The sequence below is a fragment of the Cuculus canorus genome, chromosome W, assembly GCF_017976375.1.
Source record: "Cuculus canorus isolate bCucCan1 chromosome W, bCucCan1.pri, whole genome shotgun sequence".
NCBI lineage: Eukaryota > Metazoa > Chordata > Aves > Cuculiformes > Cuculidae > Cuculus > Cuculus canorus.
In genome coordinates this window covers 8,345,239-8,369,690 of record NC_071440.1, presented here as the reverse complement: position 1 = coordinate 8,369,690, position 24,452 = coordinate 8,345,239, and the positions used below count along the sequence as shown (strand labels likewise).

Below are 24,452 nucleotides of genomic sequence, written 5' to 3'. Positions count from 1 at the left end.
TATCTCTTGCTGTTATAAACAACTGACATATTTTGTCTGATAAAAGCCACCTGAAACTCTAACCTCACTGTATTTTCTGCAAAACTGTAGTTTTTCCTATATTACCTTTTACTTTCTTATTCAGAGAACCCATAAATCATTTAAGTACAAACACATAATTAACAATTAACCTCGTTTTTGCTAAACTCCTGTTTGCTTGAGGAAGTACAGGGATTCTCTGCTGCTTTCTTTAGGTGACATTAAAAATATTAGTTTTCTATAACTAAACATGAAATTAACTAAACTTCTCTTACCAGTTAATTATGGGAAAACATTTTTTGAATAATACGACGTGTAAACTAAGATATAGTTTCCCATTAAAATTTTCACTATATTTATAATAAAATGTATAATATGAAACCAGGCAGTTAACATAATGTTTTTATTTAGACTACATTCTATAAAAGAATCAGTACCAGTCCTTTTTCTACTCTGCTTCTAGATTCTATTTTGCATTGCTGTATTTAAAATGAAGAAACAAACAAACAAACAGTTTTATGTATGTTTTTTTTAATAATACACCTTTCAGAATCAAGTTGTATACTTTGTTGATGGATATTAAGTTTGAAGTACTTGTTTATACATTTAGCAATCAGCACAGTTATGTAACTGACAACAGGAAAAAGTTGAGCAACTAACCACATTAAGAGCTAAATACTAATTTATGAAGAAAATTTTATCTATATATGAGGTGTGTCACAAACCCCCCGAGACTAACCCTGTAGCTTGGGAACCAAGAGTGGAAGGGGAGAGAGAAAGAGATGGATACAGAACATGTTCTAACCTGTCACAGTGAGACAAGGCTCAACTCGATCGCTTCACACAGTACTAGTGGACATGTGTTCAAATATAGATGTTTTCTTACACTTGGTCAGAAAATGTCAGTGTGCAAAAGTGAACAGCAAGTTAACATCAAATTTCTTGTGAAACTGAAATCTCTGGTGGAAACTTTTCAATTATTCTGTCACAAGATTTCCACCTCTTACCAAAGATCAAGTTAGTGCTCAAAGGAGCCCATTTTTTTGGTAGAAGATGTAAAAGCAAAAATGATGGAGAACCTCAACAGCCTTTCAGAAAATTATCTGCAGAATTGCTTTGAACATTGGCAATATCGTATGCAGCTGTGTGTTGATGCAGAAGAGAACTATTTTGAAGGTGATCATAGTTGATTTTCTTAATTTCTTACATAAAAAGAGTTACAGGCACAGTCTTGGCGGGTTTTGGTTTTTGGTGTTTTTTTTTTTTTGTGTTGGATCATGTATGCATGGTTAGCTTTCATAATACACAAGCAATCACTAAATCACAACACGCAAAATCAAACCAAAAAACTGATTGGCTCTTTCAGAGACATCCAGCAGCAGGACGGTGAATACTGCAGTGGGGTGACAGCTTGTGGCAGTGGGGCGCTTGCCAGAGCCAGGGGAAGCCCAAGAAAACCCAGGAGGGAGCAGGGCGGGCGGTTCCTGGCTCCCGACTATCGGAAGTGTCAGCTCCCGACTATCGGAAGTGTCAGCTCCCGCGTGGTGCCTGACGTAAGGGGCGGTCCCGGCAGCTACCGCGGGAGATTTAAACAGCCCCTAAGGGAGCGTGGCAAATAGGTGCGGGGCGTGTTAGTAAGTAAATAGGGCAGTTTGAACAGCAGTTCAAGCAGGCAGGGCGAGCAGGGATGGCAAAGAGAGGAGCTGGAGGTTGGCCAGAAGGGACCGAGGACCATGGTGGCCACCCGGCAGAAAATTAAGGCTGCTACAGGTACTGCACCAGCCAGGACTGATGCAGCCACTCAGACGGAGCCTCAATGGGTACATGCAGCTACCCAGACACCGGGCTGCAGGGAGTGCCCCCCTCTCACACCGACTCCAACCACCAGTGGTGGTTTCACTTCTGGAAGCTGTGCTCGGGTGGGGGAACTCCTCCGCTTGGTGTCAGAGCTAAGGGAGGAAGTAACCAGGCTAAGGACCATCAGGGAGTGTGAAAGGGAGATAGACCAATGGAACAACACCCTATGCTCCCTCTCACAAACTGAACAGGCAGACAGAGCTACCACGGTTGAGAACTTCCCATCCACTACCTGTTTGGCTGAGGAAAAGAATGATGGGGAATGGCAGTAAGTTCCTGCCCAGCGCAGCAGGCGCATTGTCTCCATTCCGACAACAAACTCCCGGGTTCCCTTGCAGAATAGATACGAAGCACTGCAAGTGGAATCAAACTCCGCAGAGGAGGAGGATGGCTCCCACAGCCTAAAACATTCCCTAGGTTGAGCCATCCTCAATTGACCATCAAAACAACTTCTGTGAAGAAGAGAAGAGTCATTGTCTTGGGGGATTCCCTTCTGAAGGGAACAGAAGGCCTGATCTGCAGACCGGGCCCACTACACAGGGAGGTCTGCTGCCTGCCTGAGGCCTCTGTGAAAGACATCATAAAAAAAGCTTCTGACCCCGGTAAAGCCTACGGATTATTACCTCCTCTTAATATTCCAAATAGGCAATAAAGATATTCAGAGGAAGAAACTGAGGGCAATTAAGAAGGACTTCAGGGCCTTAGGAAGAATGGTGAGGGGCTCTGGGGTAGTGTTTACCTCTACCATTCCAATAACAAGAAATGAAGAGGGAGAGAACAAGAAAAATCAGACAATTAATAGCTGGCTCCAAACCTGGTGTGAGGAGCAAAACTTTGGGTTCTTTGGCCATAGACTGGTCTACACACCTCCAGGCTTCCTTTCCAGGGATGGGGCACACTTGTCCTCTAGGGGTGTAAGAATTCTGTCCAAAAATCTAGCAGGGCTCATTAATAGAGCTTTAAACTAGATGTGAATGGGGAGGGGGATGAAACCAGATTTGACAGAAAAGAGCCTGGAAAAGACCCTGAGAGATGGTGTACTGGAGAGGACCTCCGGTATATCACCTCAGAGCGAGGTAGGGCGAGTACATCTAGTGACATAAAAGATGTAAACGGCACTGATGGGTTAGATAATTTAAGGACCAGTCATTTGAGAATGAAGACTATTCCCTTTATGAGTGCTGCGGGATTAACAGCCCAACTGAAGTGCATCTACACCAATGCACGCAGCATGGGCAATAAACAGGAGGAATTGGAAGCTATTGCAGGGCAAGGAGGCTATGATGTAGTTGCCATTATGGAAACATGGTGGGATGACTCATATAACTGGAGTGCTGCTATGGTGGGATATAAACTCTTCAGGCAAGATAGGAAAGGTAGGAGAGGTGGTGGGGTAGCCCTCTATGTTAGAGAGTGCTTTGATACCCTTGAGCTCGATAATGGTGATGATAGGATTGAGTGTCTGTCGGTAAAAATCAGAGGAGCCCATAAGAAGGCAGATATTGTGATGGGAGTCTGTTATAGACCACCTAGCTAGGAAGAAGAGGCCGACGAGCCTTTCTACAAACAACTGGGAGAAGTCTCAAGATTGCTAGCTCTTGTCCTTGTGGGAGACTTGAACTTACCAGATGTCTGCTGGAAGTACAATACAGCAGAGAGAAAGCAGTCTACGAGGTTCCTGGAGTGTGTGGAAGACAACTTCCTCACACAACTGGTGAGTGAGCCAACTAGGGAAGGTGCCCTCCTCGACCTGCTCTTTGTGAACAGAGAAGACCTTGTGGGGAATGTGACGACTGGAGGACGCCTGGGGCAAAGCAATCACGAGATGGTAGAATTCTCAGTTCTAAGTGAGGTGAGGAGGGGGGTTAGCAGAACGGCCACCTTAAACTTCCAGAGGGCAGACTTTGGACAGTTCAGAAGGCTGGTTGATAAAGTCCCATGGGAGACGATCCTTAAGGGCAAGGGAGGTCAAGAGGGCTGGGTGCTCTTCAAGAAGGAAATCCTGGCGACGCAAGAGCAAGCTGTCCCCATGTGCCGGAAAATGAGCCGGCAGGAAAAAAAAAACAGCTTGGATGAGCAGAGAGATCTGGGTGGATATCAAACAGAAGAGGAAAGTCTATGTACTTTGGAAGAAGGGGCAGGCATCTCGAGAGGACTACAGGGAAGAAGTGAGATCATGCAGAGGAAAAATCAGGAGGGCTAAAGTCCAACTAGAACTCAGACCGGCCAGTTCTGTGAAAGATAATAAAAAATCTTTCTACAAATACATAAAAAGGAGGACCAGGGAGAATATCCAGTCTTTATTGGATGCAAAGGGAACAACTGTGACAAAGGATGAGGACAAGGCTGAGGTACTTAATGCCTTCTTTGCTCCAGTCTTTAATAGTAAGGAAGGTTGTTCCCTGTGTATACATCCACATGAGCTAGAGGAGCAGAGCAAAGCTCTCAACGATCCAAGAGGAGGAGGTTAGAAACTTGCTTGGCCAATTAGACATACACAAGTCTATGGGGCCGGATGGGATCCACCCGAGGGTATTGAGATTTCTGGCGGACGTGCTTGCCAAATCCCTTTCTATCATCTGCCAGCAGTCCTGGCTGACTGGGGAAGTTCCACTTGACTGGAGGCTGGCTGATGTTACACCCATTTGCAAGAAGGGTCAGAGGGAGGATCCAGGAAACTCCAGGCCTGTCAGTCTGACCTCAGTGCCGGGGAAGGTCATGGAGCAGGTGATCTTGAGTGCTATCGTGGAGCACATGCAAGATAACCGGGTGATCAGGCCCAGTCAACACGGCTTCACAAAAGGCAGGTCCTGCCAAACTAACCTGATTGCCTTCTGTGACAGGGTGACCCACTTAATGGATGAGGGAAAGGCTGTGTTTGTGGTGTACCTGGACTTTAGTAAAGCCTTTGACACCATTTCTCACAGTATTCTCCTTGAGAAACTGGCTTCCACTGGCCTGGACAGGGGCACCCTCTCCTGGGTGGAAAAATGGTTGGATGGCCAGGCCCAAAGAGTTGTGGAAAATGGAGTTAACTCTAGATGGAGGCCGGTCGCAAGTGGTGTCCCCCAGGGCTCAGTGCTGGGTCCAGCCCTGTTCAATATCTTTATCAATGACCTGGATGAAGGCATTGAGTGCATCCTTAGCAAGTTTGCAGATGACACTAAGCTGGGAGGAAGTGTTGATCTTCTGGGTAGGGAGGCTCTCCAGAGGGATCGGAACAGGCTGGACCGCTGGGCTGAGACCAGTGTCATGAGGTTTAACAGGGCCAAATGCCGGGTCCTGCACTTGGGGCACAACAACCCTGTGCAGTGCTACAGACTAGGGGAAGAGTGGCTAGTAAGCTGCTTGGAGGAGAAGGACCTGGGGGTGTTGATTGATAGCCGACTGAACATGAGCCAGCAGTGTGCCCAAGTGGCATCTTGGCTTGTATCAGAAGCGGCATGGCCAGCAGTTCCAGGGAGGTTATTCTGCCCGTGTACTCGGCACTGGTGAGACCACACCTTGAATACTGTGTTCAGTCCTGGGCCCCTCACTACAAGAAGGACGTTGAGGCTCTGGAGAGTGTCCAGAGAAGAGCAACGAAGCTGGTGAGGGGGCTGGAGAACAAATCTTACGAGGGGCGTCTGAGGGAACTGGGATTGTTATCCTTGAGAAGAGGAGTCTGAGGGGAGACCTTATTGCTCTCTACAACTACCTGAAAGGAGGTTGTAGAGAGGAGGGTGTTGGCCTCTTCTCCCAAGTGACAGGTGATAGGACAAGGGGGAATGGCCTGAAGCTGCGCCAGGGGAAGTTCAGACTGGATATCAGGAAAAAAATTTCACAGAAAGGGTCATTGGACACTGGAACAGGTTGAGTCACCATCCCTGGAGGTATTTAAAAGACAGGTAGACAAAGTGCTCGGGGACATGGTTTAGTGGCAGGTAGGAATGGTAGGACCCGATGATCCAAGAGGTCTTTTCCAACCAGGTGATTCTATATACTCTGACTTTGAGGTTCACTTAAGTAAAAACTAATCCAGAGTACACTTGTTAATTAGATTTGACCTTCTGCCTCAAATCACCCACTTCTGATCCCATTTCTCCCAAACATATTCCAAAGTTAAAGTAAGCCTACCTACCATATATTTATACCCAGGTTTACACCAACTTCAGTGGAGTTAATAGTGATATGAATTGGCATGAAAATCCAAACGAAGCACAGAAATTCTTTCTTTAAAGTGATACTTTAATGGAAATTTATGACAATTTTGACAGACTTCCTCTGTTTTCATCCTAAATTGTGTATCCTGATCATCTTGTTTAAAATTTGTTCTCTCTCCTGTTTTTGTCTGAAGTAGTTTTAGACTTATTACATTTTTCAAAAAAATCCTAACAAGCTGTTTAATGCATCAAAACATAAAGTTGAAGGCTATGTCTCCCCTATACAAAGAGGTCATAGCAACATAAATTCTAATATGCTTTTATTATGAAGGAATGTTGTAGTTTCCACCATTTAGAAGTTTTATAATACGAAGATAATATTAATTCCAGTTCTGGCATCCTCAGCATAGTTCTGGAATCCTCAGCATAAGAAGGATATGGAACTGTTGGAACGGGTCCAGAGGAGGGCTACAAAGATGATCAGAGGGCTGGAGCACCTCTTGTACGAGGACAGGCTGAGAAAGTTGGGCTTGTTCAGCCTGGAGAAGAGAAGGCTCCAAGGAGACCTTATAGCGACCTTCCAGTACCTGAAAGGGGCGTACAAGAAAGCTGGGGAGGGACTGTTTATAAAGGCTTGTAGCGATAGGACGAGTGGCAATGGCTATAAACTGGAGAGGGGCAGATTTAGACTAGACATAAGGAAAAATTTCTTCACTATGAGAGTGGTGAGGCACTGGCACAGGTTGCCCGGGGAAGCTGTGGCTGCCCCATCCCTGGAGGAGTTCAAGGCCAGGTTGGATGGGGCCTTGGGCAGCCTGATCTAGTGGGATGTGTCCCTGCCCATGGCAGGGGGGTTGGAACTAGATGATCTTTAAGGTCCCTTCCAACCCAAACTATTCTATGATTCTATGATTTGGAAATTCCATTTCTCACTAGGGATATTATAATATTTTAGCAAGGTGTTTCCCATAACATTTTAAATATGTCAAACAACTTCATAATTTTTATACAAAAAGTATTCCTAACCTAATTTTATCTCATTATCTTATTTATTAGTCCACTTCTCTATCACTATATACAATTTTCCTATACATACACTGTATATATATGTGTGTGTGTGTAAATATATATGCCTATGCAACTGTAATATCTTCCACAGATCTTAGATATTGCTTAGCTAAAATACATTTTACTGCATCCTTGGATGTAATCTAAGAGTGACCAATAAAACAGAAGGCCTATTCATTCTAAGGTTTTCTCAAAAATGCTATTTTGATCTAATACCTCAGGTGACAAGATCACAGTTAAAGGGCAGTTCTAAGAATTTTGCTCAGCTTCAATTGTTTGTTTGTTTTGATGGGGTTGGGACAATCATCTGTTCTACTTCAGGAAAACACAGTCAAGTTTTTAGAAGGAAGGAGGTTTTTCAAGTAATATCTGCCCTCCACCCTAAGTACATAAGCAAGTATTTTAACTGATCTTTCAAGCCTGTACATTAAAATAAATGAGCAAGTAGGAGTAATATAAAACAGCTTTTTTTTTTTTTTTTTTTTCACTTTTCTCATTTTGTTTAATAAACCTCTTTTCATATTTGGTCAACAAGAAACTTTCTCCATCCATTGGAGAACCTAAACAAAAGGCAACTAGAAGTAAGAGATACTCGATGACCATTTTCAGTAGGGACTAAAACAAGATGCATAATATCTAATTACATAAATAGCATCAATTCTTGAGGCTTGTATTTGGGTTACATGACAAGGCTTTGTTAACAGTGGGGCTCTTTGAGAAGAGACCAGGAGCTGCCCCTGTGATGGACAGATCCAGTTTCAGCTGGCTCCAAAACAGACCCCACCGCTGGCCGAAGCTGAGCCAGACATGCTGGTGGCACCTCTGTGACAACATATTTAATAAAGGGTAAAAAACACTGTGCAGAAGCTATGAGAGAGAGGAGTGAGAAAAAATGTGAAAGAAATTACTCTGTGGACACCAAGGTCAGTGAAGAAGGAGGGAGAAAAGATGCTTCAGGTGCCAGAGCAGATTCCCCTGCAGCCCGTGGTGAAGACCATGGTGAAGCAGGTTGTCCCCCTGCAGCCCGTGGAGGACCCCATGCCACAGCAGATCAATATGCCCTGAAGGAAACTGTGGCCTGTGCAGAGGAGCCCATGCAGGAGCAGGCTTTCTGGCAGGAACTGTGGTCTGTGGAAGACCTACACTGGAGCAATTTGTTCCTGAAGGACTGTACCCCGTGTAAAGGGTCCGTGCTGGAGCAGTTTGTGAGGAACTGTATCAAATGGAAGGGATCTCAGACTGGAGCAGGGGAAAAAGTGTGAGGAGGACGATGCGGCAGAAACAAAGTGTTATGAACTGACTGCAACTCCCATTTACAATTCTTTCTGTGCTGCTTAGGATAGGAGGAGGTAGAGGAGCCAGGAATGAAGTTGAGCCTGGGAAGAATTGAGGGGTGGGGGGAAGGTGGTTTTAGTTTTGTCTTTGTTGGCATCAAATTAAACTAATCTTCCCCACGTCAAGTTTATTTTGCCCAACTGGTAAGCAATGTCCCTGTCTCCATCTCAATCCATGAGTTTTTTTAAATCTTATTTCCTCCCCTCTGTTCTGTTGAGGAGGTGGGAGTGAGAGAATTGTTTAGTGGACATCTGACAGACAGCCAAGTTAATCCACCACAAGCAGTAGTAGTAGCAGCAGCAGCAGCAGCAGCAGCAGCAATTTATGTGATGGTGCCTCTATAATAAGTATAGGAAATATAATTATTGTAATCATGGGGAAACCTTGCCTGGCCGTCTAACCTACAGTATTACTAGTAAATCGACCACACAGGAAATGGTAATCTTTCAAGTACAGCACCAGTCTGGAAGCAGCAAAGAATATACAAATTCTTTTTTTTCTGAAGTGCAATAAAGTTGGTCTGGCATACTATTATGTCACAACATTATCATATTCACTGATCAGTCAGAACTGTGTTTTTTATGGTGTCATTTTAATCTACTTTTTTTCCTGTGTAAATAGAAATGTGTGATACTTCAGAAAAAAAATTCTACTTAAGCTGTAAAGATAAGAGAATTCTACATTGTTGATAGTACTTACCGACGATGAGCCCAACATGGATTTTGGAGATCTTATAATTCCAGCTATGGAGTGACGTATAGTGTCCAACTTTGAGACTTTGTCCTTCTTGTCCTAGGAGAAAAAGTAATCTCTCCAGTAAAACCAAGGAAATCAATATGAATTTACCTCTGTGCATTAATAATTGAATTATTGGAGGACATGGAATGTAGACTCATGGATTCTGTCTGAATAAAAGATAGGGACTGATCTGCTACTGATACAAACCAGTAAGCTTGTGTTGATGAGTGGGATTATGCTAATGCATACCAAATGAAGAGCTGAAAGATTCTGTGATTCTTTAAAAATTTGTGCAATTATTTAAATATCACTGTTGTTACCTATAAGAGATCTGAAATTCTTTTGTACTCTAAAGACAAAGGATCTAATTCTCAGCTGTCCTGAAATACCTACTTTTTAAAAGGGTATTGGTTTGACACCATATAATAAAACCATACACAATACAACCCGTACATACATACTTGCATTATCTTTACTTAATTTGTTTTGTTCTTTTATTAATCTGATCTTGTCTAATAACACATTACTTGTAAATATTGATACCAATCAGTGCAAGTGATATGATCCATTTGTTTTCTGGCACTACAATAAAGCACAGGGGCAGCCACCACTATCTGCATTTTCAGTCCTTTAAGAACAGAGCTATTTACTAAAACTAGAACATTGAATCAGCCTTAAACCATTCATAATTCAGCAAAAGTAAATGGAAAGTACAAAGTGTTTATAACTTGACTTAGTCCAAGGACAAATTTTTTACTGTGAGGGTGGTGAGACACTGGAACGGGTGGCTCAGAAAAGTTGTGGATCATAGAATCATAGAATCTTTTGGTTGGAAAAGACCTTTGAGATCATCCAGTCCAATCATACCTGTCCACTACTAAACCATATCCCTGAGCACTTCATCTGCCCGTCTTTTCAGTACCTCCAGAGATGGTGACTCAACCACCTCCCTGGGTAGCCTGTTCCAATGCCCGAGAACCATTCTGGTGAAGAAGTTTTTCTTAATGTCTAATCTGAACCTCCCCTGGCACAACTTGAGTCCATTTCCTCTCATACTATCACTCGTTACTTGGGAGAAGTGACCAACACCCACCTCTCTACAACCTCCTTTCGGGCAGTTGTAGAGAGCGATAAGGTGTCCCCTCAACCTCCTCTTCTCCAGGCTAAACAACCCCAGTTCCCTCAGATTTGTTCTCCAGCCCCTTCACCAGCTTCCTTGCTCTTCTCTGGACACGCTCCAGGACCTCAATATCTTTCTTGTAGTGAGGGGCCCAAAAGTGAACATGGTATTCAAGGTGCGGTCTCACCAGTGCTGAGTACAGGGGCAGAATGACTTCCCTGCTCCTGCTGGTCTCTCAGTCCATCCACGGGCTTCCCTGGCTCCGAGAACCCTCCCCCATTAGGTGCTGAAGAGCTGCTATGAGGTCTCCCGGGAGCCTCCAGGCTGAACAACCCCAACTCTCTCAGACTTTCTCCATAGGAGAAGTGCTCCAGCCTTCTGATCATCTTTGCAGCCGTCCTCTGGTCTGTCCCCAACAGGTCCATGTCCTCCTTATGTTGGGTGCCCCAAAGATGGATGCAGTACTCCAGGTGGGGTCTCACCATAGGGGAGTAGAGGGGCAGAATCACCTCCCTTGACCTGCTGGCCACTCTTCTTTTGATGCAGCCCAGGATACGGTTGGCTTCCTGGGCTGCAAGCGCACATTGCCAGCTCATGTTGAGCTTCTCATCAATCAACACCTCCAACTCCTTCTCATCAGGTCTGCTTTCAATCCATTCTCTGCCCAGCCTGTAATTGTGCTTGGGATTGCCCTGACCCAGGTGCGGGACCTTGCACTTGGCCTTGTTGAACTTCATGAGGTTCGCACAGGTCCACCGCTCCAGCCTGTCCAGTTCCCTCTGGATGGCATCCCTTCCCTCCAGTGTGTCAGCTACACCACACAGCTTGGTGTCATTGGCAAACTTGCTGAGGGTGCCCTCAATCTCACTGTCCATGTCTGCGACAAAGATGTTAAACACCACCAGTCCCGATGCTGATCCCTGTGGGACACAGAGGTGCCACCAGCTTTACTGATTGGCTCAGCTTTGGCCAGCAATGGATCCATTTTGGAGTTGGATAAAACTCTCTGTCCAGCACCGGGTGTGGCTCCTGGTGTCTTCTCACATTGGCCACCCCTGCAGCCCCACCGCTACCAAAACTTTGCCATGTAAACCCAGTACACCAGGGAAGTATGATCGATTTGAAAATATTCTAGAACAGTGTTGTGGTTTAAACCCATCCAGCAACTAAGCACCACACAGCCACTCACTCCCCCGCAGCGGAATGGAGGAGAGAATTGGAAGGGTAAAAGTGAGAAAACTCTCGGACTGAGATAAAGACAGTTTAATAGGTAAAGCAAAAGCTGTGTGTGCAAGCAAAGCAAAACAAGGAATTCATTCTTAGTTATCTCCATCACACATAACAGTTACTTTGGAAGACAAACACCATCACTCCGAATGTCCCCCCTCTTCCTTCTTCTTCCCCCAGCTTTATATGCTGAGCATGACGTCATATGGTACGGAATACCCCTTTGGTCAGTTGGAGTCAGCTGTCCTGGTTGTCCCCCCCGCCCAACGTCTTGTGCACCCCCAGCCTACTTGCTAGTGGGGGCAGCGTGAGAAGCAGAAAAGGCTGTGTAAGCACTGCTCAGCAATAACTAAACATCCCTGTGTTATCAACACTGTTTCCAGCACAAATCCAAAACAAAGCCCCATACAAGCTACAAGAAAATTAACTCTATCCCAGACAAAAAAATAATACATACGAGTGCAAAACTGTTTACATAAAGCTCTTTGGAGAATGGTCATTAATGGGATCCTGACAGAGGAGAGGGATGTATCCTGTGGGACATTGCAGGATATATGTTGAGATTAGTTTTGGATGTTTTTTCAGTGTTTCAGTTTGTAATCCTCCCTCTCAGGATGACTGGTTCAGGGTATGCTTATTAAATTTCTAGGCATGCCTGGAGGGATTGAAAGTGCACTGGGGGGCAGTTGTAGACTTAAATATAATTTGACAAACTGGAGAAATGGTCTGAAAAAAATAATGTTACTCATCAGGAACAGATGCCATAGCAAAAATAATCAGTAATGCCATGTTTCCAGATGGGTTTAATTTTTTTTTTTTTTTTAATAAGTGTGACTTATAGAAGTTTAAAGGGATTCTTTGGCTTTCAGTGTTAATAGAACCTCAACTGAAGTATTGTCTGGTTTTGCGTACTGCATTTGTGGAACATTGTGAGCCGACTGCAAAAAGAAAACAGGATTTAGAAGATGTATGAGTTGTTTAGTATGAAGATTAGAAGACTGGGCAGAGAAGGGGAATGTATAATCTTCTAATAAGTAAAAGATGGATTGCAGAGGACTGTGTAATTTTTATGTCCATGGCAAGTAGATGAAGGAAGTAAGTGTTTAAATTGAAGCAAGAAATATTTAGGTTGGAGAAAGAATGTTTTCAGCTAGCACAGCACTAGGCCTGAATTGTATTGAGAAGCTGCAAAGTTACTCATCGTTGGATGTCTCGGTAAGATCATAAAAACATCTGCCACACAGTTCTGCAATTAGTCTTCCTGACAAAGAATAAAATAGGTGACCTTTTGAATTACCTTATAGCTCTCTGGTTCAGCACTGAACTAGTCTTGTCAGCATGAACTTGAGGATTTCTAGACTCTAAGTGTAGTACTGTGATTGTGATGCTGACAGTGATGAGGAAATGTTAAGCTGTACTAGAGAAGCTGTGAGCTTTGAACAGGAGTAATAGTGAGAGAGTTCAGCTACTCAAGTATGGACCGAATCAGTGCTTCATTAGGATGATATGTAGCAATGGAATTTTTGCTCACAATAAACAACAGCTCCCTAGAATAAGTCGTCTTAGAACCCACAGGAGAAGATGCTATTTTGAGTTTCACCTTAAGTCATGTGCACTCAAGGTGATGTAGAGGTATTAGTGGGACAGCCGGTATCTAATAGCAACCAGCATACGATAGTTTCAGCATTGTAATGGTAGAGGACAAACCAAATAAATCCATCATACAGAAACTCAATTTCAGGAAAAGGAGTTAAGTAAACTTGAGGCAGATAATTCTTTAAAATCAAAACAAAACAATAAAAGGGAAAAAAAGCAGAAGAATAAAAACAAATACCCAAATGAAAAGAATAAAAAGATTAATTCATAAATCAAGCTATCTGAAGGCTTTTCAGAAATACTGTATTAGAAGGCCAGGTAAGCTGCGTGCTGTAATTCAAGAAGAAAACATGCTCAAAACCCCATGCCATAGTTCTATAAAAAGTAAGGAGGCCAATATCAACAGAAGTCTGGCATTTAAGAAAATAAAGGAAAACAGGATCATCCATAAAACATGGTAGTTAAACAAGAGATTAAGAGGGTTTAAGAACGTGAAGAGTGTCTTATAAAGGATGCTTGAGCTGACAGCAGAAATTTCTTTAAATACATCAAATGTAGGAAGCTGGTGAGAAGACCTTTAGCTTTTCTTGAAGAGAAAGGTATAAGGGGACACTCAGGAATGACTAAGCCAAGGCAGCACAGCTCAGTGTATTCTTTGTATCAGCTTTTCCCGCTGAAGACGTTGGGGAGATTGCCTACCTGATTCATTATTTGTTGTAGGGAATCTGAAAGTACTAGTTCAATATAAGGATAATATGGGGAACCATTGGACCAGATATATAGTGATTAATAGTTTATAAGTCACCAGCACCAGATGGCCTTCACCTGCGAGCTCTGAAGGAGCTCAAATATCAAACTGTTGAATTGCTGGTTAAGGTGAGTAACCTACCACTATGCCAGGGTCCTGCTGGATTATCAAGGGACTAAGAAGAGATCCTGGGAGCTACAGAGATGATTCTGACTTCCATCCTTTGCAAGACTGTAAAGCCTAAAATAAATAAGATTTCAGAGGGTATGAATAACCATGGTCTGCTAGGAAAGAGTCAGCATTATTTCTGTAAAGACATTTGCTAACTTGATGGAGTTCTGTGATCTTTAAGGTCTCTTCAAACCCAAACCATTCAATGATTCTATGCATCTAGGAAGATGTCAATAAGTATGTGGGTAAAAAGATTTCAGTGAACAAAATATATATTTTTTTTCAAAGAGCCTTTGATAAGGCTCTTTGCCAAAGACTGTTAAAGCAAATAACTTGCCATAGGATAGGAGGAAAGGCCCTTATAGATAGATTGTCAAAGGGTAGGATGCAAAGGGTAGGACTTAAGAGTACTTTTTTCAGAATGGAGCAGACTCAGTAACTAATGGAATTAGTGCTGTGACTGGCTTTTACTCAACATTTTTATCAGTGACTTAACAAGAGAGTCAATGACCGGATGAATGCAGAACTGTTTTTCTCCTGATCTTGCAATACTAGAACTAGGTGGCACTGGTTGAAACCGGCAGGAGACTGTTTTAAAACAGATAAGAGGAAAGTGCTGTCCAAAGCAGGCACTGAACTTCTGGAACTTGCTGTTGCAGGAAGTTGTGGAGGCATACAGGTATCAACAGATTCAGATATTGATATCCTGGGCTTGCCTGTTTCTTCTGAAGTCTCCCCCATTACTGGGAGGATTGAGGAAAACACTATCTGTGGTCCTGAAATTTTAGCATTCTTCCCAGGACTCTGAAGTCTCTTTTGATTGAGCTCAGACATAGTTGCGACAACATTTGTTCCCACATGAAAGAGCAGGAATGGATAGTAGCCTGAAGGTTGGACTGGACTCTTCAGTCTTGTGGTGACATCCCTAACTCAGGCCCCAGGGAGGCAGCAAACTTCCCTGAAAACAGGGTTAGGTCTGCAAGCAGGTGCTTCCCTTCCACACAGGAGGGAATCACCAATGACTGTAACTCATTTCTTCTTGGTGCTGGTCTTCATGCAGGTTTTATTGCAAGGGCTTGGTCTCTCTGACCTTGGCAAGACTGCTTGCATGGGTCCCTCCTCTTTCTCATTATGCGCTTCATCTACCATATCCAGGGCCTCATATCTGTTCTGTAAGGGCATCTTAGAGGATAAGGAGGGGGTTCTCTTACAGCTCCGTGCTGTAACCTTCTTCCACCCCTCCTTATCCCTTGTGACACTGCTTTCCTCCTGGCACAAAGCAGATCCAGGACCTGCCTCTGTAGTGGCCATGCCAAGTTGGCTTCTATGCGTGATAGATGGCAGAGAATGGCTCCATTGATCAATCTCCCCCTCAGACTCTCAAATACTCTTCAGTCTGCTCACCTCTTCCTGCAGCTCAGCCACCAAGCAGAGCAGTTCATCGATCTGATCACACATCCCACAGCTATAAACCTGGGTGGTCTCATGCTTGAACAGGAGCTCTGTGTGGCTGCATTGGTTCTACCAGGTGCTAGAAACTCAGGAGAAGCAGGGGACACTGCTTTTTGCCAGATGGTCACCATGCTGCTGCATGCCTACCTGCTACTGACAGGCTGAGAGAGTTGGGCTGACAGGCTGAGAGAGTTGGGCTTGTTCAGCCTGGAAAAGAGAAGGCTCAGAGGAGATCTTATAGCGACCTTCCAGTACCTGAAGGGGACCTACAAGAAAGCTGGAGAGGGGCTATTCACAAAGGCTTGTGGTGATAGGATGGGGGGGAATGGGTACAAACTGGAGAGGGGCAGATTTAGACTGGACATTAGGAAGAATTTCTTCACCATGAGAGTGGTGAGACACTGGAACAGGTTGCCCAGGGAAGTTGTGGCTGCCCCATCCCTGGAGGTGTTCAAGACCAGGTTGGATGGGGCCTTGGGCAGCCTGATTTAGTGGGATGTCCCTGCTCATGGCAGGGGGGTTGGAACTAGATGATCTTTAAGGTCCCTTCCAACCCTAACTATTCTGTGATTCTACTGTACACCTGCCCACCAATCAAAAGTCACAGTAGGATAATGAGAAATAAAAACAAATCTCAAAATGCCTTTCCCCACTCCTCCCATCTTCCTGGGCTCAACTTTGCTCCCCCTTTTCTCCCCCTCCTCCACACCGAGCGGCTCAGGGGGAACGGGGAATAGAGATTGCAGTCAGTTCATCACACGTTGTCTCTGCTGATCCTTCCTCCTCACTATTCCCCTGCTCCAGTGTGGGGTCCCACCCATGGGAGACAGTCTTCCATGAATTTCTCCAATGTGGATCCTTCCCACAGGCTGCAGTTCTTCACAAACTGCTCCAGCATGGCTCCTTTCCATGAGATGCAGTCCTTCAGGAACGCACTGCTCCAGCATGGGTCCCCCAAGGGGTCACAAGTCCCACCAGCAAACCTACTCCAGCGTGAGCTTCTCTCTCCATGGGGCCCCAGGTCCTGCCTGACAGGAGCCTGCTCTGGCTATGGGCTTCTCATGGGGTCACAGCCTCCTTCAGGGCACATTCACCTGCTCCAATGTGGGGTCCTCCATGGGCTGCAGGTGGATGTCTCCTCCACTGTGGATGTCCATGGGCTGCAGGGGGAACAATGTGACTTTCCCTGATCTTCTCCATGGGCTGCGGGGGAATCTCTGCTCTGGCTCCTGGAGCACCTCCTCCCCCTCCTTCTTCACTGACCTTGGTGTCTGCATAGCTGTCTCTCTCACATATTCTCACTCCTCTCTCCCAGTTGTTCTTGTGCAACTGCTTTTCTGCCTTCTTAAATATGCTATTACAGAGGCACTGCCACTATCGTTGCTTGGCTCAGCTTTGGCCAGCGGCGGGTCCATCTTGTAGCCAGCTGTCACCGGCTCTTCACATGGGGGAAGCGTCTGGCATCTTCTCACAGAAGCCACCCCTGCAGCCCCCTCCCGCTACCAAAATGTTGCCAGGCAAACCCAATGCATCTTCTCACAGAAGCCACCCCTGCAGCCCCCTCCCGCTACCAAAATGTTGCCAGGCAAACCTGCACAAAAGCCTGTCAATTAACAACTACAAGAGATTATAGCACACTCAGATCAAAATTGTCATTATTTTGAGCCCCACACTGGGTGCCAAAAAGGGCTATAGTGGGTTGACCCCATTTAGCAGCCAAACACCCAGTCTGCCTCTCACCCGCTCTACTCTTCTACAGGATGGGGAGAAAATAGAAGGTGAGAAAGCCTATGAATCTAGATAATGACATTTGAATAAGGAACACAAAAGCTGCATGCACCAGAAAAGCAAAAGGAATTCATCCACTATTTCCCATTGCCAGGACTGGAAAACAGGACCACAGCACATGTACTGGTTGCTTGGGAAGGCAAATGCCATAACCATGAATGTCCCCACTTCCCTTAGCTTTTACTGTTGAGCATGATATGGAATATCCCTTTGGTCAGTTTGTTTCAGCTGTCTTACCTATGTCCCCTCCCAGCCTTTTGCTCACCTCCAGTCTACTGATTTTTGGGGGTAAGAGAGAGAGAAAGCACTGGCACTGTGCAAGCCCAATTCAGCAGTAACCAAAACACTGGTGTGTTATCAACACTGTCTTAGCTACAAATGCAAAGTACAGCATCATACCAGCTACTATTAGGAAAGTTAACTACATCACAGACAGAATAAGTATATAATGCAAGATCAAAGGACCTGCACAGGAGATCCAGTTTTTGGCAGGATGGACATTGGCACATCCCTATGGATGTGATGAACAAGATAACAGCCATGTCCACACTAGTTCATAAAAAAAGAAACAGATTCCCTAGGCGTTATGGCTTTCTGGAAATAGACGTTATGAGTTACAGTCAGCCTGTAAGCCCTCTCTGTCAAGGGACCCAAAAGAAGAACTGTTTTGTCTGGGGCCCTCAACAGATCAAACAAGGGATAGCTCATGTGGTAGCCCTTGAGCTGGTCCAGTAAGGAACAGCTGTGAGAAAAATGTTCTATACAGTAGCCATGGAGCACAGCCTCACCTGGAGCCTCTGGCAGAAATCACCAGGAGAAACCTGAGGTCAGTCTCTGGGGTTTTGGAGCCCGGGATATTGAGGATCTGAGGCCCACTACACCCTGACTGGCCTCTGACACCAGGACTAAAGCACAATTACAAGGCTGCATGATATAGTTAAACAAATACAAAGCTTACCATAGAAATGACTGATCTGGCATCTACTTCATAATTCACTAAAGGTGGTGGCTCTTTCCCATCATTTTCTTGAACCTTTTGTTCCAGTAGTTCTTTCTGGGCTGCAAATTTTGCCTCAGAGCATTGCTGAACTGTTTGCTTGAGTTCTTCCAGTGCATGCTTTTGGCTCAGCAAGAGTACAATACTGCAGAGAAAAATAACAAACAATTTTAAAACACATGATTTAAAATACATATTCTGCTTCATGAAAGCTACACAGAGTAAAGGATTTTTCAATACTGGAATTTGTTTCTTTCTTCACTTTATCCATCCATGTAATGAAGGAAATTACTAACCTTTTACAAGTAAGTTTGAGAAGTCCTCAGAATTATTTGTTCAAAGGCATGAAGCAAATATTAGAAAATCTGCAAAGCTATGAGATAATGAAAGCAGACACCTTAGTTATTCCAAAAAGTAGTAAATACAAAAGAATTATTATTTTCATACACTTCGGTTGAATTTACAACTGTGTTCCCTGTCCTTTTGGGAAGAAATACACATTTAGATTATGATTTCCAATGATTTCCACGTATAATTCCTCTCTTACGAATGATGTTGGTTGTTGTACTCATGAACAAGATTCATGCAGCTCTGCTGATACTGCCCGTAAGAGAGCTGGAAAATACAGAAAAAATAATTCAAGTATCAACCTCATCAACAATTCCACACATCCACGGCTTCAGTCCTCTCCAACAAAGCAGAGGAGACCTGATTCAACCTAGTTTGTTAATGCAGCAAGAAGTTGCTCTGTTATAACCTGCACATGTAAACACTGAACATGAAATAGACATATTCTGAATGCACTACAGGCCAAACATCTTGGATGTCAAGAGACTGTCTTTTCACAAAGTGATCCTGAGCCAGCTGATTATTCAAGTAGGTTCCAAAATAATAAGGGAACACTCTGTCATAAAATCCTTATTGGCAGGAAAAGATATAAAGTCATATCTCTAAATATGTGCATTGTACTAAGTCGTAAAAAAAATAATCTGATAATCAGCAGAATGATCATTCATGGGGAAAGGATTGGTATGACATATAAAGACACAACTGCAGGTCCTGGAAGTGAAGTTTGGCTTGAGATTAGAGAAGTTTAAAAGTATCACACAAAGAAATGAACAAACTCTACTAAAGATAATGTGCTATTGTCTAGTCTTCATTATGAGAGAGAAAAAAGGAAACAGATCTCCTTGTGAAAATGATGGCCTTCCACTATCAGCAAGGCTTTGGTGAATATACAGCATCAGCTAATATGAAAACATCCCAAACTCTGAATGGTTAGAGCTCATCATGGTCCAGAAATAATAAGACAGATCTTGCATGTTAAAAGACATGAACTGTTCTCCTTCTTGAACTGTGTCAAGATGTGCACCAGATCATCAACTGAAAAGCATATGAAATACTAAATATTTTCAGTTTGCCAAAATTACATGTAGAACGTTCCCTGTTCCATCTATGCGTGGAGACATAGCCCCTATAAAATTCTTTAGCTGTGGCTTCCATCAATGAAAACTTTATAGTCCTTGTGACTAACAAGAGCTACTATCAGTCTCACAGAGTAAGATCTTGTGTGGACAGTCCTTGTGAGACCATATCAGGGCAACAGATTGGAAAGTAGTATTTGGTTTATATGGCAAAGTTTTGGTAGCTGGGAGGCTGCAAGTGTGACCTCTGTGAGAAGACCAACATGAGGCACTAAAAAATGCTGTGGTGGGTTGACCACATCTGGCAGCCAAAGACCCAGCCTGCCTCTCACCCACTCTTCTGTCCTACAGGATGGGAAGAAAATAGAAGGAGGGTGAGAAGACCCATGAATCTAGATAATGACAGTTTAATAAGGAACACAAAAGATGCATGCACCAGCAGAACAAAAATAATTTATCCACTACTTCCCATTGCCAGGCCTGGAAAAGCAGGAGTATCACTGGCTCGAGGCAAGCTTTCATTCATCACTCAACTGCCCTTGCCTTTGATCTTGCTTTGCAGTGCTGAGGCTGAGGTGTGACAACAGTCAAGAATATACAACAGCTGACTGAGATATTTTAGGGACCATAAGTACTTGTAAAAGAGCTAAACAAAGTCACAAGTGGTGTCCCCCAGGGCTCAGTGCTGGGTCCAGTCCTGTTCAATATCTTTATCAATGACCTGGATGATCCTTCCAGGTCTTTGATAAGTTTCTGATTATCTAATCTTCTTTGGTATATTCTGGCTTACCTTTTAGGGAGATTCGCCCGTCAGGGATCAAAGCCTCTTCTAATTTTACCTCGCCTTTGGCTGCCAGTTTTGCCTCTCTGTCTGCCAGCTCATTTCCTCTCCTCAGTTCCGAATTCACTCCCTGGTGCTCCTTGATGTGTACGACTGTTGCTTTCTCAGGTATCAGGTATTTTGCCTCTTTTCAGGCCTGTCTCAAAGTTCTTCATCCAGCGCTGATTTCATAGCCCAAATAGATCATCTCATGTTGCATTATTTGGGCCTTCTTTTAGATACCCAGTATCCCGGGAGCCCCAAGAAGTTTAACAGACTCACCATCCAGGTCATGCAAGTGTTGTCTTGGTGGCAATCAGGGTATCATCTACATACTGCAACAGTCTCCCTTCCTCAGGTGGGGCTTCCCAGGCCTCAAGATCTTTTGCATGTTGATTACCAAATATCCAGGTGAGCTGAGTTCTGCGCCCGCTTTTAGGGTTTTCCCATTTAAATGCAAATATTTTCTGGCTGGCTTCATGGAGAGGGAGGCAAAAGTAGGCATCCTTCAGGTCTAAAACAGTAAGCCAGGTTAGTTCAGGTATTAATACAGTCAACAGGGTACATGGATTTGCCACCACTGGGTAGAGGTTTTCAGTTATTTTATTTACAGCCCATAAGTCCTGGGCACGTTGGTGGCCTATACATCAGGGTATACCTGGTTTGTGATTTCTTCACTGATTTTTCCTTCAGTGGGAACACTGGCTAGGGATAAACCCATTCTTTGCATATACTGCTGGTCATTTACCTCCAGAGTAATCTCTCCCTTTTCAAATTTAATTACTGCACCCAATTTTTCTAATAAATCTCTCCCCAAAAGTGCCTTCGGGGACTTGGGCATATACAAGAATCTGTGGATGCCCCATTGTTTTCCCAGTTTATATCTTAGAGGTTCACAAAAATACGCCTTTTCACTTTGGCCAGTTGCCCCTTTTATCACGATATAGTCATTTCCTAGGGACATCAAAGCTTGGTTCAAAACCGAATATGTTGCCTCTATGTCAACTAAAATTAAACCCTATACAGTCCTACAGACTAGGGGAAGAGTGGCTGGACTGCTGCCTGGAGAAGGACATGGGGGTATTGATTGATAATCGACTGAACATGAGCCAACAGTGTGCCCAGGTGGTGTCTTGGCTTGTATCAGAAATGACATGGCCAGCAGGTCCAGGGAGGTTATTCTGCCCCTGTACTTGTTCTGCGGAATTCAAACCCTATAACCCAAAAATGAGTTATAAAGCAGGTATGTTTATTTCCAGTGCTGGGGTACAAGGGGGTTCTCCTCCTAGCTTGCACACTGCATAACTTAACAAGCAGCTACTTATAGTGTAAAGACATGCATAGTTATAAGCACTTAATACATATTCATAACTTTCCCCCGCTTCGTATTATAATTAGTTCTGGGAGGTTCTCTCCAGTCTTGTGCCTGCGCAGCACCTCCTGGAGGTCATGGGCCGGGGTCTCCTGGATGAAATCAGCAGTCTTCTTCAGGATGAACTTTTTTCCTCCAACTGTGCACAGGCGCAGTCCCCCTCTGGTTCTTTTCAAACTACTGAACCAGGTGCAGCCAGCTTTCTGCATTCCAATCCCTGCTTCTTATCAGTAAACTTCTGCAAGCTATCTCTCTCTTGTTATCAACTTTCAGGGTCTTCAAGGCCATCCCTAATGAACAGCTCAACTTCCAGTGAGCTATGTCTTTTCCAAATATGGTGTGATTTACATTTACAATTAACTAAGTCCTTTGAACCTCTCAGCTTCCCAACCCCCATGTCTGCTTTTGTTCATCATACTCAGCACTGGGGAGACCACACCTCGAATACTGTGTTCAGTTCTGGGCCCCTCGCTACAAGAAGAATGTTGAGGCTCTGGAGCATGTCCAGAGAAGAGCAACGAAGCTGGTGAAGGGGCTGGAGAACAAGTCTTATGAGGAGCGGCTGAGTGAACTGGGGTTGTTTAGCCTGGAGAAGAGGAGGCTGAGGGGAGATCTTATTACTCTCTACAACTACCTGCAAGGAAGTTGTAGAGAGGTGGGTGCTGACCTCTTCTCCCAAGTGACAGTCTTCACTGATAACCACTCTCCTCACACCTCCTGGGTCATGGGACAGCAAGATGGTGACCAGGGGGCTAAAGCCCCTCTCACTGTTGAGGAGGATCAGGTTTGTGACCAGGTGAGGAACCTGAACATGTATAAGTCTATGGGACCTGATGAGATGCATCCCAGAGTCCTGAGGGAATTGGCAGATGTGGTTGCTAAGCTACTCTCCATGATATTTGAAAAGTCATGGCAATCAGGAGAAGTCCCTAGTCCCTTAGTGTCATCTGCAAACTTACTTAGGGTGCATTCGATCCCCTCATCCAAGTCATTGATAAAGATATTGAACAGGACTAGACCCAGCACTGAGCCCTGGGGGATACCACTTGTGACCGGCCTCCAGCTGGAGTTAACTCTATTTACTGTCACTCTTTGGGCCCAGCCATCCAACCAGTTTTCCACCCAGGAGAGGGAGAGCCTGTCCAGGCCAGAGGCAGCCAGTCTCCTGAGCAGAATGGTGTGAGAAACTGTGTCAAAGGCTTTACTAAAGTCCAAGAAGACTACATCCACAGCTTTTCCCTCATCCTGTAGCCGGGTCACTTTGTCATAGAAGGCGATTAGGTTAGTTTGGCAGGACCCTTTCATGAACCCGTGTTGACTGGGCCTAATCACCCGGTTATCTTGCATGTGCTGTATGATAGCACTCAAGATCATCTGTTCCATAACTTTCCCCAGCCCTGAGGTCAGACTGACAGGCCTGTAATTTCCTGGATCCTCCCTCTGACCATTCTTGTAGATGAGTATAACATCAGCCAGCCTCCAGTCAAGTGGAACTTCCCCAGTCAGCCAGGACTGCTGATAGATGATGGAAAGGGGTTTGGTAAGCACGTCCGCCAGCTCCCTCAATACCCTTGGGTGGATCCCATCCAGCCCCATAGACTTGTGAGTGTGTAATTGGCCAAGCAAGTCTCTAACCACTTCTTCTTGGTAAGTGTATGACCAACTTAGTGGCTTTCTATGATGGGGTAACCGCAGCAATTGACACGGGTAAAGTGATGGATGTGATCTATCTGGACTTCAGTAAAGCCTTTGACACAGTCCCCCACAACATCCTTCTCTCTAAATTTGAGAGAGATGGATTTGATGGGTGAACAGTTCAGTGGATAAGAAACTGGTTGGATGGTCGTATTCAGAGTAGTGGTCAATGGCTCAAAGTCCAGATGGAGATCCATGATGAGTGGTCCCCCTCAGGGGTCTGTACTGGGACCGGTGCTGTTTAATATCTTCTTCAGTGATATTGACAGTGAGATTGAGTGCACCCTCAGCAAGTTTGCTGATGACACCAAGCTGTGTGGTGTAGTTGCCACACAGTAAGCATGGGATGTCATCCAGAGGGACCTGGACAGGCTAGAGAAGTGGGCCTGTGAGAACCTCATGAGGGAGAATAGCCTCAAGCTGTGCAAGGGGAGGTTCAGACTGGACATCACAAAAAAAAATTCACAGAAACGGTTATCAGGCACCGGAACAGACTTCCCAGGGAGGTGGTTGAATCACCATCCCTGGAGGTATTTAAAAGACAGGTAGACGAGGTGCTCAGGGACATGGTTTAGTGGCAGATGAGAATGGTTGGACTCGATGATCTAAGAGGTCTTTTCCAACCTAGTGATTCTATGTTTCTATGATTCTATGAAAAGTGTCCTGGTCATTCTCCAGCGCAGTTAAAAATGAAAATGGGGTCTGCTGGTGAAAGACATAACCAATGCCAAAACAGAAGGGGTGATTTCAGGGAAGGTTATGTCGAACACCTAGAAATCTAAGCCAGAGCCCATGCTTTCTAAAAAGACCCACGAATACAGTTGGATTCTACAGTGAGATCATGTCCTCAACAATACAAACATCTGCTACAGGATCAAAGGAGC

The 24,452-nt window shown here is 44.5% G+C and overlaps 1 pseudogene; it reads right to left on the bottom strand.

Moving 5' to 3' along the window:
• The window catches only part of LOC128850209 (tyrosine-protein kinase Fer-like), a 60,111-nt pseudogene that overhangs the window by 8,687 nt on the left and 26,972 nt on the right, over positions 1-24,452 (bottom strand).